Below are 13273 nucleotides of genomic sequence, written 5' to 3'. Positions count from 1 at the left end.
TGTGTTATCAATCAAAGCTAAAATCTAATGAAAAGGGCAGCAGCCTATCTGGCACCGCACAAGCTTTCTCTCAGCAGGCGCCACCGGGTGGCGCCCCAACCACTAGTGCGTGCAATTCATTGGTGCATGCACGGTGGTGAGAGAAGGACAAGCAGGGAGGTGAGAGAAAGAGGCCGCGGGGAGCCTTGCAAGAGTGCTATTCATTTGGGGAGGCTGGAAGGTGAGAGAAAGCATGGGAGCTTTTGGGCTAATCAAAGTATTAGTTGATTAGAAAGACAAATACCTTGATACAAGAGATCTGGTCGCTGGACTTATAAACCCGGACGGAGGTAGTAGGAGTTAATGTCGTGGAGTGAGGTTCCCTATCCCGTTTACTATTTGTTGCTGATAGTGCCACTTATAGGGAAATTGGTAATGGGCGATCAACTGTCCTACGTACATGGCCGGCTCAATGCAGGGGCATGTTTTGTTTTTTGGAATGTAGCCAGCCGGTTTTGTAAGCTCCTAGAAGCTTCCATCCAATTTTCGAAAGCTTCTAGAAGCTTCCAACCATTTTTAAGTTTTTGTTTGTTTTTTCCTTTTCTTCTTTTCATTGTTTCCTTTTTCCATATAATTTTTCTTTTTTTACAACTCCGCACATATTTTCAAATTCTTAAGCTTTCTCAAATTAGTGAGAAAAAAATAAATTTCCTGAATTGTATTCAAACTAATGATTTTTTTCTCAAAATCACGAACATTGTGAAAATTCTTGAACGTTTTAACTTTTCAATTATTTTCAAATTCATGAACTTTTTATAAATCTGCAATCAAGTTTTTCAAATTCATGAACATTCTTTCAAATACACTAACCTTTTTTTAAAATCCATGAACTTTATTGAAATGTGCAAAGTATTTTGTGTGTGAACATTTTTTCAAATTCACAGACTTTTTACATATGTGCAAACGTTTTGCAACTTCATGTAAAGAAACTAAACATGCAAAAAAATGTCAAATTCATGATTAGTTTTTAAAAATCACCAACCTTTTTCAATTCATGAACTTTTTAAAAAATCCATTGAAAAATTACTTCAGAACTTTTTCAAAAGTATTATAAATGCCAGCAGGTTTCTTTCCGACCAGACGAACAGCAGAAAAAATCAGAAAAAAGACCAGTCGGCGAAGGGAGCAACCGAGCGGACGCAGTGAGCAAGCGACCGATCCAGCTGGCGCGAGATTGGGCTGCAACTCACTTGCATGATCTTGGGGGCTGCTTGCCATTTGCGACGGGTTGAAACAAAACGCAACCAGATGCCCAGTCAGAAAGTGAATGTGAATAGGCCCGGCCCGCATAGGCTCGATGTCGCAGCCGCCATCGGGAGCTCCTATGTGCCGCATTTTGCGGCGAATAGTGCGCTCGACGCACAGGAGGCGTGCAACTGGGCCAACCCACTGAAAGGCTCCGCGCGATATATCAGAAAAAATTGCAAAATAAAAAGTCACCATATGAAGTAATTTTTCAATGGATTTTTAAAAAAGTTCATGAATCGAGCAACCGAGCGGACGCAATGAGCGAGCGGCCGATCCTGCTGGTGCGAGATTGGGCCGCAACTCACTTGCATGAGCGTTGGGGCTGCTTGCCATTTGCGACAAGTGGAAACAAAACGAAACGAAATGCCCAGTCAAAATGTGAAAGTGAATAGTGCCAACCCGCATAGGCTCGATGTCACAACAGCCATCGGGAGCTCCTATGTGCCGCATTTTGCGGCGAATAGTGCGTCCGACGCACACGAGGTGTTCAACTGGGCCGGCCCACTGAAAGGCTGCGCGCGAGTTGCAAAATAATCATTGCCGACGAATGACGTTCGGGCCCATCGTAACATGGCGCAATCGAGTGTTTGTGGGATGTGCGGAGTACAGGATTCATGGCACCACTCGTTGTTGGAATGCACAACGTCACGGTGCACTTGGGCGCTGTCAGAAGAAGAAATCGGGCAGAAAATCGCAGGCACGACCGAACCATCAGCGAAACAATGGCTATTCACAATGATGAATCTATTATCCCATGCGCAATTTGTGAAGATGGCTGTAACGCTCTGGGCGATTTGGTCAGCAAGGAGGAAAGCGATTCACGAAGGGATACTTCAAAGTCCGCATGCTACTCACTTGTTCGTTGAGAGGTTCATCTCTGAATTGGATATGATCAAGGGCCCTTCATCAAGTCAACCCAGTACGCGTAGAAGAACGGTGGGAAGCTCGCGACCTAAGGCGCCGCCGCCGGGCTTTGCAAAAATACAGGTAGATGCTGTTGTTGCTCGATCCAGGGGAACGGCAGCGGCGATATGCAGAGATGATCAAGGACAGTATATGGGCAGTTCTTCTCTGCTAATTTATGGCATGCAGGATCCAGCCACACTAGAGATCATTGCATGTCGGGAGGCTTTGGCGTTGGCTGAGGACCTGGGAGTCCAGAATATGGTCATCTCGTCAGATGCAAAACAAGCAGTACAAGATCTGAACAATGCAAGCAAAGGCCGCGATGGGGCTATCATCGAGGAGATCCAAGCTAGAGCTGCGAATTTTACTTGCTCTTTTATGTTTCAAAGTCGGTCAGTCAATGTAGAGGCACACAAACTTGCTAGATTTTCTCTTTCTCTTGATCAGGTTCGCCATCTTTGGCTTGTCCAACCCCATGATTCGAATTGTATCCCACACGTTGTGGTTTATGATCAATAAAGCTTTTGCTTTATCGCTCAAAAAAAAAGAGAAAAAATTGCAATAAAAAGTCACCACAAGGGATCAAACAGACAACATTCCTCTCGACCACGAACGCTGCTAGCAACCTGAGCTAATAGCTACTAGCGAAACAAAACACATTGCAAATGTATTTAACACCTTAATGTTGCGGTATATTCCCCAGTAGCATGATATTTTCTTTACGTGTACTATAGCGTATATGTTTGTGAAAAAACATTTGAAAAACAAGAACAAATTGATGCGAAGAAAAATCTGAAATTCCAAAATAGTATAGGAAAAACATTATTTTTTGAATTTCGAACAAATTTTGAAAATAAATGTGGACGTGAATTTTTCAAAATTATTAAAAAATCAAAACTTGAACATTTTTTGTAGATTTTAGAAGAAGGGTTAAATTCTGAAATCCCGAATAAATTAGAAAGCATAAAAAAGTTGAAATTTCAAATGTTTTTAGTGATTTTCGAACAAATTTTTAAGATATACAGATTTTTCGAAACATGAACTTCTAATGTGTGAAAACGCGAATATATTTTGGGCACCTCAATCATTTTTTCGAGTTTGCGAACAATTTTGGGAACGGGAATATTTATTGAACTCTTAATAAATTGGAGACATGGACATTTTGTTGAAATGTTAAAAAAGTTGTGAAAAAAACATTATGTACAATTTTGGGAACATGCAAACATTTTTTAAAATTTGTGAACAATCTTTGAAACGGGAATGTTGTTTGAAACTCCTGAAAAAAATGGTAACAAGAACAAAATGCTGGTATATTTTTTGATATTCTTAACATTTTCTTTAAATTCATGAAACAACACATTCCAATTTTTTTGAAAAAATAGAACATTTTGTAAAAATACCAAATTTGTTTTTGAAAATCAAAATTTCCTGCATTTTGAATTCCATTTGAAATCATGAACACTTTTTTAATGTCCAAACATTATTCAAAAATGTAACATTTTTTGAAACAATAGAAAATAAAGTTGAAAAAGAATGAAGAAACAAAAAACAGAAAACTAAAAAAGAAAAGAAGAAAAAGGAAATAAGAAATAGAAAAAATGGAAAAGGAAGAAAAAACAGAAGTAAAGAGGAAAATCGTAAAAAGAAAAATAAAGGTCCCGGAAACCTAGAAGGTTGCCAAAACCGGATTTTGTTGTACTATGTTGTGTGTACACAAAATGGCCGGCCCATCGCACCGCTTGATTGCTTTGTCTGTGCGAAGCGCCTGTAGACTCACGCAGCGCGCGTCAAATGGGGAGAGCAACGTCCATCACCACTTAGTGCGCTCTTAGCCGTCCCCCACGTGTTGCACTTTGAACGTTTTCTCTAAATTTTTTTCACACACATTTTTGGCTTTTTAAACGACTTTTTCTGACAGTTTTCGACGTTTTGATTTTTCACCGGTCTTCCTTAGCTTTTGGATAACAGAAATCAAAATAAATTGCGCGAAAAGACACGTGTTTTTCCTTTCGCGAGAGTCAAGGCTGTGCCTCTCTTAAACGAAAAAAAAACAAGTTTTTTGTTTTTTTCCTTCCATGAGAGGAACGGTTATATTTCCGCGATATGAACGGTTGTGCTTTTGCGAGAGGCCACTCGAAAACGGAAAATAATTTTTTTTATTTTTTTCCTTTCGGGAGAGTCACGGTTTTGCTTCTGCGAGAGGCACGGTTGTGCTTTCGCGAGAGGCACGCCCATGCCTCCTCGGAAACAAAAAAACGTGTTTTCTTTTCTTTATTTTCTTCCATGAAAGGTACGGTTTTGTTTCCGCAAGAGGCATGGTTGTGATTTCGTGAGAGGCACGAGCGTGCCTCTTTCGGAAAGGGAAAAAAATCCGTGCTCCCGGTTCGGTTTTTTCGTCTGCTTTTTCCGTGAAAAATTTCGTAAAAACCTATCAACATGAGATTTAGTTTTGAAGATGTCGACGCGAGAAATCCAATGATGAAAACGGTTCCATATTTGGATGTACGGTTTAAGAGATAAAATATTTCGAATAAACGGATATACAAAAAACGGGAAAACTCCCAGGTTGCGTCAAATGACGCACAAGCACCACTTGTCACAACCTGAAAAAGTAGGAGTGATTTTTGCAATGAATACTTCTGAATTAGTAATTTCGTCAAATAGGAAATCCCACCGCCATCGGCATTACGAGTGAGCAAGATACATGTTGGGTTTTGTCCCTGGCGTAGGTATTGGGCCGGCCCATTTCTTCTTCTCGCTCGAAATTGTTCGTTGGCTCCTCGGTCGCTCCTTGTACTCACTCGGTCCAGTTTTCTTTCATTTTTTTCTTTTGATTTTTTATATTCTTTTGTTTTCATTACGATTTTCTTTGTTTCTTTATGGTTTTATTTGGATTTATGTTTCTCTTTGTCGATTCCCTATGTTTTCCATGGGTTTATCAGTTTTATTTGTTTCTTCATGCTTTTCTTTGTTTGTTCACTGGTTTTCTTTGATTTTTCTAGTTCTTACTTTTTTCATTTCTTTCTTTTTTCTTTAGTTTCTTTCATTCATGTTTTTTCTTGTTTTCTTTGGTTTTGTCTTTTTATTGGTTTTCTTTGCTTTTCTTCTTTTCCTTTTCCTTTTTCTATGGTTTTCTTTTGTTTCTTCAACTTGTCTTTTCCCATCATCATGCTTCACTTTTCTATTGTTTTTTTTCTTGGTTTGCCTCATTTTCTTGTTACTTTGTCGGTTTTCATTATGTTTTATTTTTCTCAATGCATGTCTAATTATCATTGGTCAATGTAGACACGGAACATATTTTTATGCATGTGGTACATTTTTTTCTTAAAAACATGTTTTTTTAAAGATCACTAATATGAATTGGAGGGACTGTTATAAAAGTTCACCATAAGTACAAAGCATCTAAAACATAATAAAAGTTCCATCAAGATTCTTAGACTACCAAACGATGACCACTACTACCGTGAGAACGAGCCGCCATCGTGCCGCTATTGCCGTCCTCTACAGGAGCCGGCTTGACTGTGTCGATCAGAGCTGAGAAGTGTTCATGCACATGCCCCCTCAGAGAAAGCACCCTGAAGCCGTAGGTGTCGCAGTTGAACCATTGCATAGATTAGAAGTACCTGAGAACAAAACTAACCGGTGAAGTCTGGAGGGAAGGGTAGCTCTACTGTTAGGGGGAGAAATTAGGCAAGATGTGTTGGATCGCTTCATAAATACATATTATGAACACTTTTTCCAATACTTGGTCAACATTTTCCTAAATACACGCTCAACTCTCTTTTATGGTAATAAATATTTCTTGAAAACTGCGATTACATTTTCAAATACATGATTAATAAAAAATTTCAAACATGTGGTTTTGGTGTCTACTTTTCCATACACATTTGTACATTTTCCATATACATGATGAATTTTTTATACATATTTAAGATTTTTGAAATACACAATCAACATTTTTGCATACATATTGCATATTTTTTGTATACTTTTTCTTATACATGAGACACATTTTGTCTATATATATTTTACATTTTTAAATGCCTAATTAATATTTTTCAAATACTTGATTACCATTTTAAATGCTTAATTAATATTTTTAAACACTTGATCATCTTTTTCACACACATTGTTTTATTTTTTGTATACTTTTCTCGTAGAGGTAAGAAACAATACACATTTTACATTGGGTTTTTATCGTTTATGCAACTGGTTGTGTCTCACTACTGTTTTGCCACTAGGAATTTCAACTGCTCAAAAATACCATCGCTTCATTAGGCGCATGCTCAAAAATGCCACTCGACATCACGATTGTCAGGTCAAATCTCGTTTGCCATGTCATAATGACCAAAATACCTATAGACCAACATGTAGCTCTCCCTCTACCTCACTATAATCTTATTTTCTCTAAAATTATTCGCTTGCTTACTCCTAACAAGTGAGGTTCACACTTATCATTGTGAGATAGAGAGAGCTGACATGTGGGTATAGGGGTATTTTGTCATATAACATGGTCAACGAGTTTGACCTGACAATAACGATGTCTAATGGCATTTCTGAGCAAACATCTAATGGAACGATGACATTTTTGAGATATCCAATGTCATTTTTGATAAAACATCCCATGGGACGATGACATTTTTGAGCAGTTGTAATTTCTAATGGCAAAACTAAGTAGTGAGACACAACCAGTGACATAAATGACAAAGGCCCTTTTTATATATTTCAAATGCTTGACAAATATTTTATGTAAAGTGTTCGTGGTAATATATATATTCAGAATATTTGGAAGTATAAACAATTGTAATAATGAAAAGGGAAAAAAAAGAAAGAACATGGAAAAATAGAGAAAAAAACAAGGTCGTGATATGTGGCTTGGCACATTGGGCCGACCCAGTCAGCCGTTTGCTTCAGGTGAGGGTGCCCTACGTCTTCGGGGAGCAACTAGTTAACGAGCTCTCCTGCGGGAGCCTCGCAACGATCAGCGCCATTTGGCGCGCTCTCAGCCATTCGCCACGTGTCGCGCTCTGGACGCTCCCTTCGGATTTGTTTTTTTATTTTTCCGCATGCGTTTTCGGCCTTTTAAACGGTTTTTCCCGAGTTTTTCGACATTTTGGTTTTCCCCCGGTCTTTCTTAGCTTTTCGATCAAAAAAAATTTTGAAATTTTTTTTGTGCGAAAAAAAACGTGTTTTCTTTTATTTTCCTTTCACGAAAGTCACGGTTTTTCTTCCCCGAGAAGCACGGTTGTGCTTTAGCGAGAGTCACGGCCGTGCCTTTCGGAAACGAAAAAAAATGTGTTTTCTGTTTTTTTTTTTGCGAGAGTCACGGTTTTGCTTCCGCGAGAGGCACGGTTGTGCTTTTGTGAGAGTCACGGCCGTGCCTCTCGGAAAAGGGAAAAACAAAACGCGTTTTCTATTTTTTTTCTTTCGTGTGAGTTACGGTTTTGCTTCCACGAGAGGCACGGTTGTGCTTTCGCGAAAGTCACGGCCGTGCCTCTAGGAAAGGGAAAAACAAAACGCGTTTTTTTTTCCGTGAGAGTCACGGTTTTGCTTCCGCGAGAGGCATGATTGTGCTTTCGCGAAAGTCACGACCGTGCCTCTAGGAAAGGAAAAAAAATACACGTGTTCTGTTTTTTTTCTTTCGCGAGAGTCACGGTTTTGCTTTCACGAGAAGCACGGTTGTGCCTTCGCGAGAGTCACGGCCGTGCCTCTCGGAAACGAAAAAAATGCGTTTTTTTCCTTCCACGAGAGTTACGGTTTTGCTTTCACGAAAGGCACAATTCTGATTTCGCGAGAGGCAAGGGCGTGCCTTTTTCAGAAAGGGAAAAAACCGTGCTCCCGGTTCGGTTTTTTCGCCGAGTTTTTTCGTTCGGTTTTTTTCGTGAAAAAAAAGTTCGTCAAAACCTATCAACATGGGATCTAGTTTTGAAGATCTCGACGCAAGGAATCCAATGATGAAAACGGTTCGAAATTTGAACGCACGGTTTAAAAGATAAAACATTTTGAATAAACGGCTCTACCAAAAAGGAAAAACTTCAGATTGCACAAATGACACGCTGCATATGCGTCATTTGTCGCGACCTGAAAAATGAAGTGTTTTTTGCAACAAGTACTCCTTAATTAGTGATTTCGACGTCTTTGCTAAGTCAGACAGGCGTGCCCCGACCAAAAAGAACCCAGTCTACGTACCTGTTGCCCTCTTGGCGCTGTCACTCCTCTCTTTCTTGCATGCATGCCCAGTTAATCGACACGTGGGGGTTGGTGGTTATACTTACTCTTCCAACACACTTATTTATTACTACCTCTGATTCAAAATAAGTGTTGTAATTTAAACTAAAACTACAACACTTATTATGGATCATAGGAAGTAATAATTTTTCATGACTAGAAAGTGACTCGTATATGGGACATCGAGGTAATCAACAAATGGTATATATATCTACAGAAAGCAAAATACTGGCGTATAGTGTATAGCGTCATGAAACAAATGGTATATATATCTACAGAAATCAAAATGGCATATATATACCACACCACCAAGATCGTGAAACACCATCGGAACGGATTATTTACAACATGCTTTTCCTTTTACCAGCAAATGAGCCCATGCATTGCAATGGCAGGAACAAATACCACACGCCGGTAACCCAATAACCATGACTGAAGATCCCAATAGGACCACGTCTATTATTTCAACACATGTTGCTTCTAGAAAATTCTATAGTGATCCACTTGAATCTGCCTCAAGTGACGCCTCCATAGTCGTCGAAAGATTTCATCCCTCGCTCGATCCCATGTGTGCTTTCACTTATCCTCCTTCCCACCCACGCTGGCCGATGGTGGCCTCAATGTTCACACAATCACAACATGTTTGAATGTGGTCAATCTTAAGGTCTCTCTCTCTATCTTTCCTTCAACATAAGTTGAGAAATTTGCTATTTTTTCTGTGAGGTTTTGATGAGGCGTGCATGCATGGTTATAGATGGTTTCTTTCATCTCCAATGTTGCTTTGCTGAGGCTTCATTTTCAATCTGGATCATGCGCTATTGATTAAGGTTGGACCCTTGATTGCATTTTAAAAAAATTTAACAAGTAAAATAACATCATATTCAGATTCTACAAAATTTTCTAATCAAATTTCATACAATGACATGTTAAATTTGAAGTTAGGGTTTAAAAGGATGGATATCCGTAGAAAGCATCTGATATGGACTGCAAATCGATTAACCCAAATATCATTGGGTTTTCTTCAAAAGCAAAAATCTAAATTAAATCTAGACTGCAGGTTGATTAAAGGAAACATCAGTGGATCTTCTGCAAAACCAGAAATCTAACTTAAAATTGGACTGCGAATTGATTCTCATAAAAGGCATAGGCTTTTCTGCAAAATGTGCGATAGTTGGTCTGAAGCCTTAACCAGTCCCTAACCTACACAGGCCATGGCCTAGTGCGTGGCCACAACACTTTTGTTGATTGTAGCTGCAGCAACTACTGTTAATTACTGTTTAATACAGTAGCTAGAGGTTGGCTGGGGGCGTTGCTAATCTGTGGCTACGCAAGTGCCTACGCGTAAGCGTGATTCCACTACCATGAGCGTGTAAGCATGGATATGCTTTAATTCCCGGTGTCTCCTATTCTCATGTCTATCAAATCCATATATATCTCTAATGTGCATTGACATGACAAATAATGCACTGAGATATCACTAGACAATTCTAAGGTGGAAAGGCAAAATGAGAAATAAGCAATTTGCGGTTTTCAATGGTGAGCATACCTCCTTATAAAATACATGTGTGGTAGGCAGTAACATGAAGCTATATGTCCTCTGGTAGGCCAAGAGATAAAGTAACATTGGGTAGGTCACCGACTATGAGGGCTTTTATCACAAATGGTAATTTTAATTTTTCCAAAGAAATGTTTTATTTCCATTTCTAACCTTGTATGCGGATCAAGATATCACTCGTAGTAAACACAGTAAACTGTAATGGAAGTCAAGAAAATAAACTATAAGGTTGTCATTCCGTCCTCTGAGAGCAAATAATGAGCCATCAAGTATAGCAACATCACATGAATATCAGATCGGTGACCCCATGGAACTTTTAGGTATCAAATATTATTTGCATGGAGTAACCAGGATTATGACATATCTCTTCTTTTTGCCCGCACTTGCTTGCGTGCATTTGAGGTGGTCTGGCTTGAAAAAACTCGCATGAGACATACAATGTGTGTTCATGTCACTGACGCTAGACATAGCATCGTTAGCATTAGGACAAGGTAAAAGGTGAGAATCACAAAACAACTGATAATGTTGTTCGTGAACCATTTAGGGCTTAGCCATCGTACCACACATGAACAGAATTCTACTACCATGTGATACCTGGAAACGGAAAGGAACGGATTGCAAGGACAATTCACATGTCCGCTTGTGCAATGTCACAACCACCATCAAGAGGCGTGCACGAAAGAGGCACCGCTAGTGGAGAATTCCCGTGAGCTGACCCCATTGACAGGCTGATCCCAAAAGTAGGTGGGGAACGAGATTGTGGGAATGGCGACCGCCGGCAAAGAGGGGGGGGGGGGATAAAGAACATGTACACTTGTTGGCATTTTCATTTTTGGATTCAACCCACAATATTCACAACTTGAGTAATACAAAAGATATATTTGTGCTTATTATTTTAAAGGACATGCATATGTCCCTTGCGCTCATCTATCATTTTTCTTCGTTGACATCAGAAGCTTCCTCCTTCCATTTGATGACATGTGGTGGCAATGGGGAGCAGGAGTGTACTTCATAATCTTGGTGACTTATCGATAGTTCTCGATGCTTTCTATTCTCATACCTATCAAATCATATCTGTAATGTGCAAATGCACAACAAATAACACATGAAAATATGATGGAAAATTATAACATAGAAAAGTAAAATGAGAAACAAGCAGGGGGATGCATTGCTCCTTATAAAATGTTTTGGTGGTAGGACATGCCATGAAGTCATATGTTGTGTAGGTCAAGAGCAGAAAATCCCTTTAACTTTTTTGTTTGAATCCCTTTAACTATGAGCTCATTCCTCTCATAGGTAACTAATCATGTGCACTTTGTTAATCCTATAGAAAAGACAGTGAATTATATTAGTCTTATAGAGGAATATTTTATTACTTTCTAAACTCCATTCGAAAATCTCGATAATGAACTTAGCATTATAGCTCACCATTACCTATTGCGAGGAAATAAAGCAAAACAGCCATAGTTTGGGCCCTCAAGAAAAGGTGTAGGATAAGTAGAGTCATCACCAAGTATAACAACATTGAGTCAACTCAAGTCCTGAGAACTACACAACTTTAGTTCAAACTCAAATATTATCCACACAGATAAAAAGGTATCATGTCATAACACTTCTTCTGTCCCGTCCGCACACTCTCTCACATGTGCCATTTTAGAAGATCTTGCTCGTCTCATTACACATATATCATGTATAGGCGATGGTCATCACATGGTCGAAATTAGGAATTTTTTTGAGGTGCAAATTACTAGAAGATGGATAAAGCAGTATAGTTGTGGATTCAATGGATCGAGGTTAGGGGCTACCGATAGTTGTCCCTGCAAACCTAGCGCTAAGATCCTCACAAATAAGAAAAATACAAAAAGGCACACTAGAACTAGAGAGCTTCCTTTGTCTGGCACGCATTTCGGCCATCAAAGCTTCTCCTGAGATGACGTGTTGCACCTCTTGATGGCCTACATTTGTTGTCTAAACGTGTTGCACCTCTTGTTGTCTAACCGGATGCTCTGGTGGACCTGCAGATAGGGTAGGCCTAGACATTTGGCCAGGGAAACATGCTCTTAGGCTGGACTAGCGGGACTACCTGGCTGACATATATGGGACCCTATTTCACAAACGGACGTCTAATTAACACAATACTTTTACAAGCACTATGTATCTAACTACCTTGACAAGCACATATAATTTCAGACAATGTTTAACACACAATCCTTAACAACCAACAATTTGAGGAACCAGTGCCAACAACCACAACCATCTGGAAGCAGCTTAGTCATGGAATGTGGTCACCGAATAAGAAAACCTCTTTAGCGCCTTTGTAGATCATGAACATAGCATTCTTCAATTTTCCAATACGGATGGATTGTCATGATTTGCACCCACCCATTAATCAGAATGGGTCTACCTGTACAGGAAATGGAGTAGGTTGACACCACTTTCTTGTTCTGACCAAGAACAAGCTTGATTCTACCAGACCGGGGCAGCAATTCAGGAATAAGGACATGACGGGGTAATATCTGTTGCAAGAAGAAGAAGAAGAAAAATGGTCACATTGTTTATCGGTAGGAGATATGGAGCTACATACAGAATGGAAATGAGTTGGTACCATCACTTTCTTCAGATAGTTTGACTTATTCAACATGTGCACAAGTGGCACACATAGCCCAAGTGGTGGACCAACATTGAAACACACACGCACGAAGTGAAGAATATCAGCAAACCGTATGACATGATCTGTGTCTTGTCAGCCAAATTTGGTGTGACGAGTAAACTGCAAATCATTAAGTAAATTCTTTGATTTAGGCCATCTCTAACGCCAGTCTCAAAAACGGACATAGTATTTGTGTTGTGTCTTGTCAGTCAAATTTGGTGCGACGAGTAAACTGCAAATCATTAAGTAAATTCTTTGATTTAGGCCATCTCTAACGCCAGTTTCCAAAACGGACATAGTATTTGTGCACAACAGTGATAGGGGAGCCGGCCATCCAATACTGGTCGTAAACCTCAGCCCTCAGTACAAACAAATTTGAATATAATTTATGAAAATACAACAAAATTCGGATATAAGTTCAATATATTTTACATAAAACATTCATTTGTTCTACTAAAACCTAAAAAACCTAAATTAACTTGTAGCACATAGTGACCTCGAATGCCTGGCCAGCCTGACCGGCGACACCACTATCATCGTCCATGCCGCCGCCGTCATCGTCGTCGTCGGAGTCAGTGGCGAACCTATGTGTAGGATGTGGGGTCAGCTGACCCCACGGGTTTTGTGAAAAACAGCCGCAAAACACT

This window comes from Triticum aestivum, chromosome 5A (assembly GCF_018294505.1).
Source record: "Triticum aestivum cultivar Chinese Spring chromosome 5A, IWGSC CS RefSeq v2.1, whole genome shotgun sequence".
Taxonomy (NCBI): Eukaryota; Viridiplantae; Streptophyta; class Magnoliopsida; order Poales; family Poaceae; genus Triticum; species Triticum aestivum.
This window is presented reverse-complemented; position numbering follows the sequence as displayed.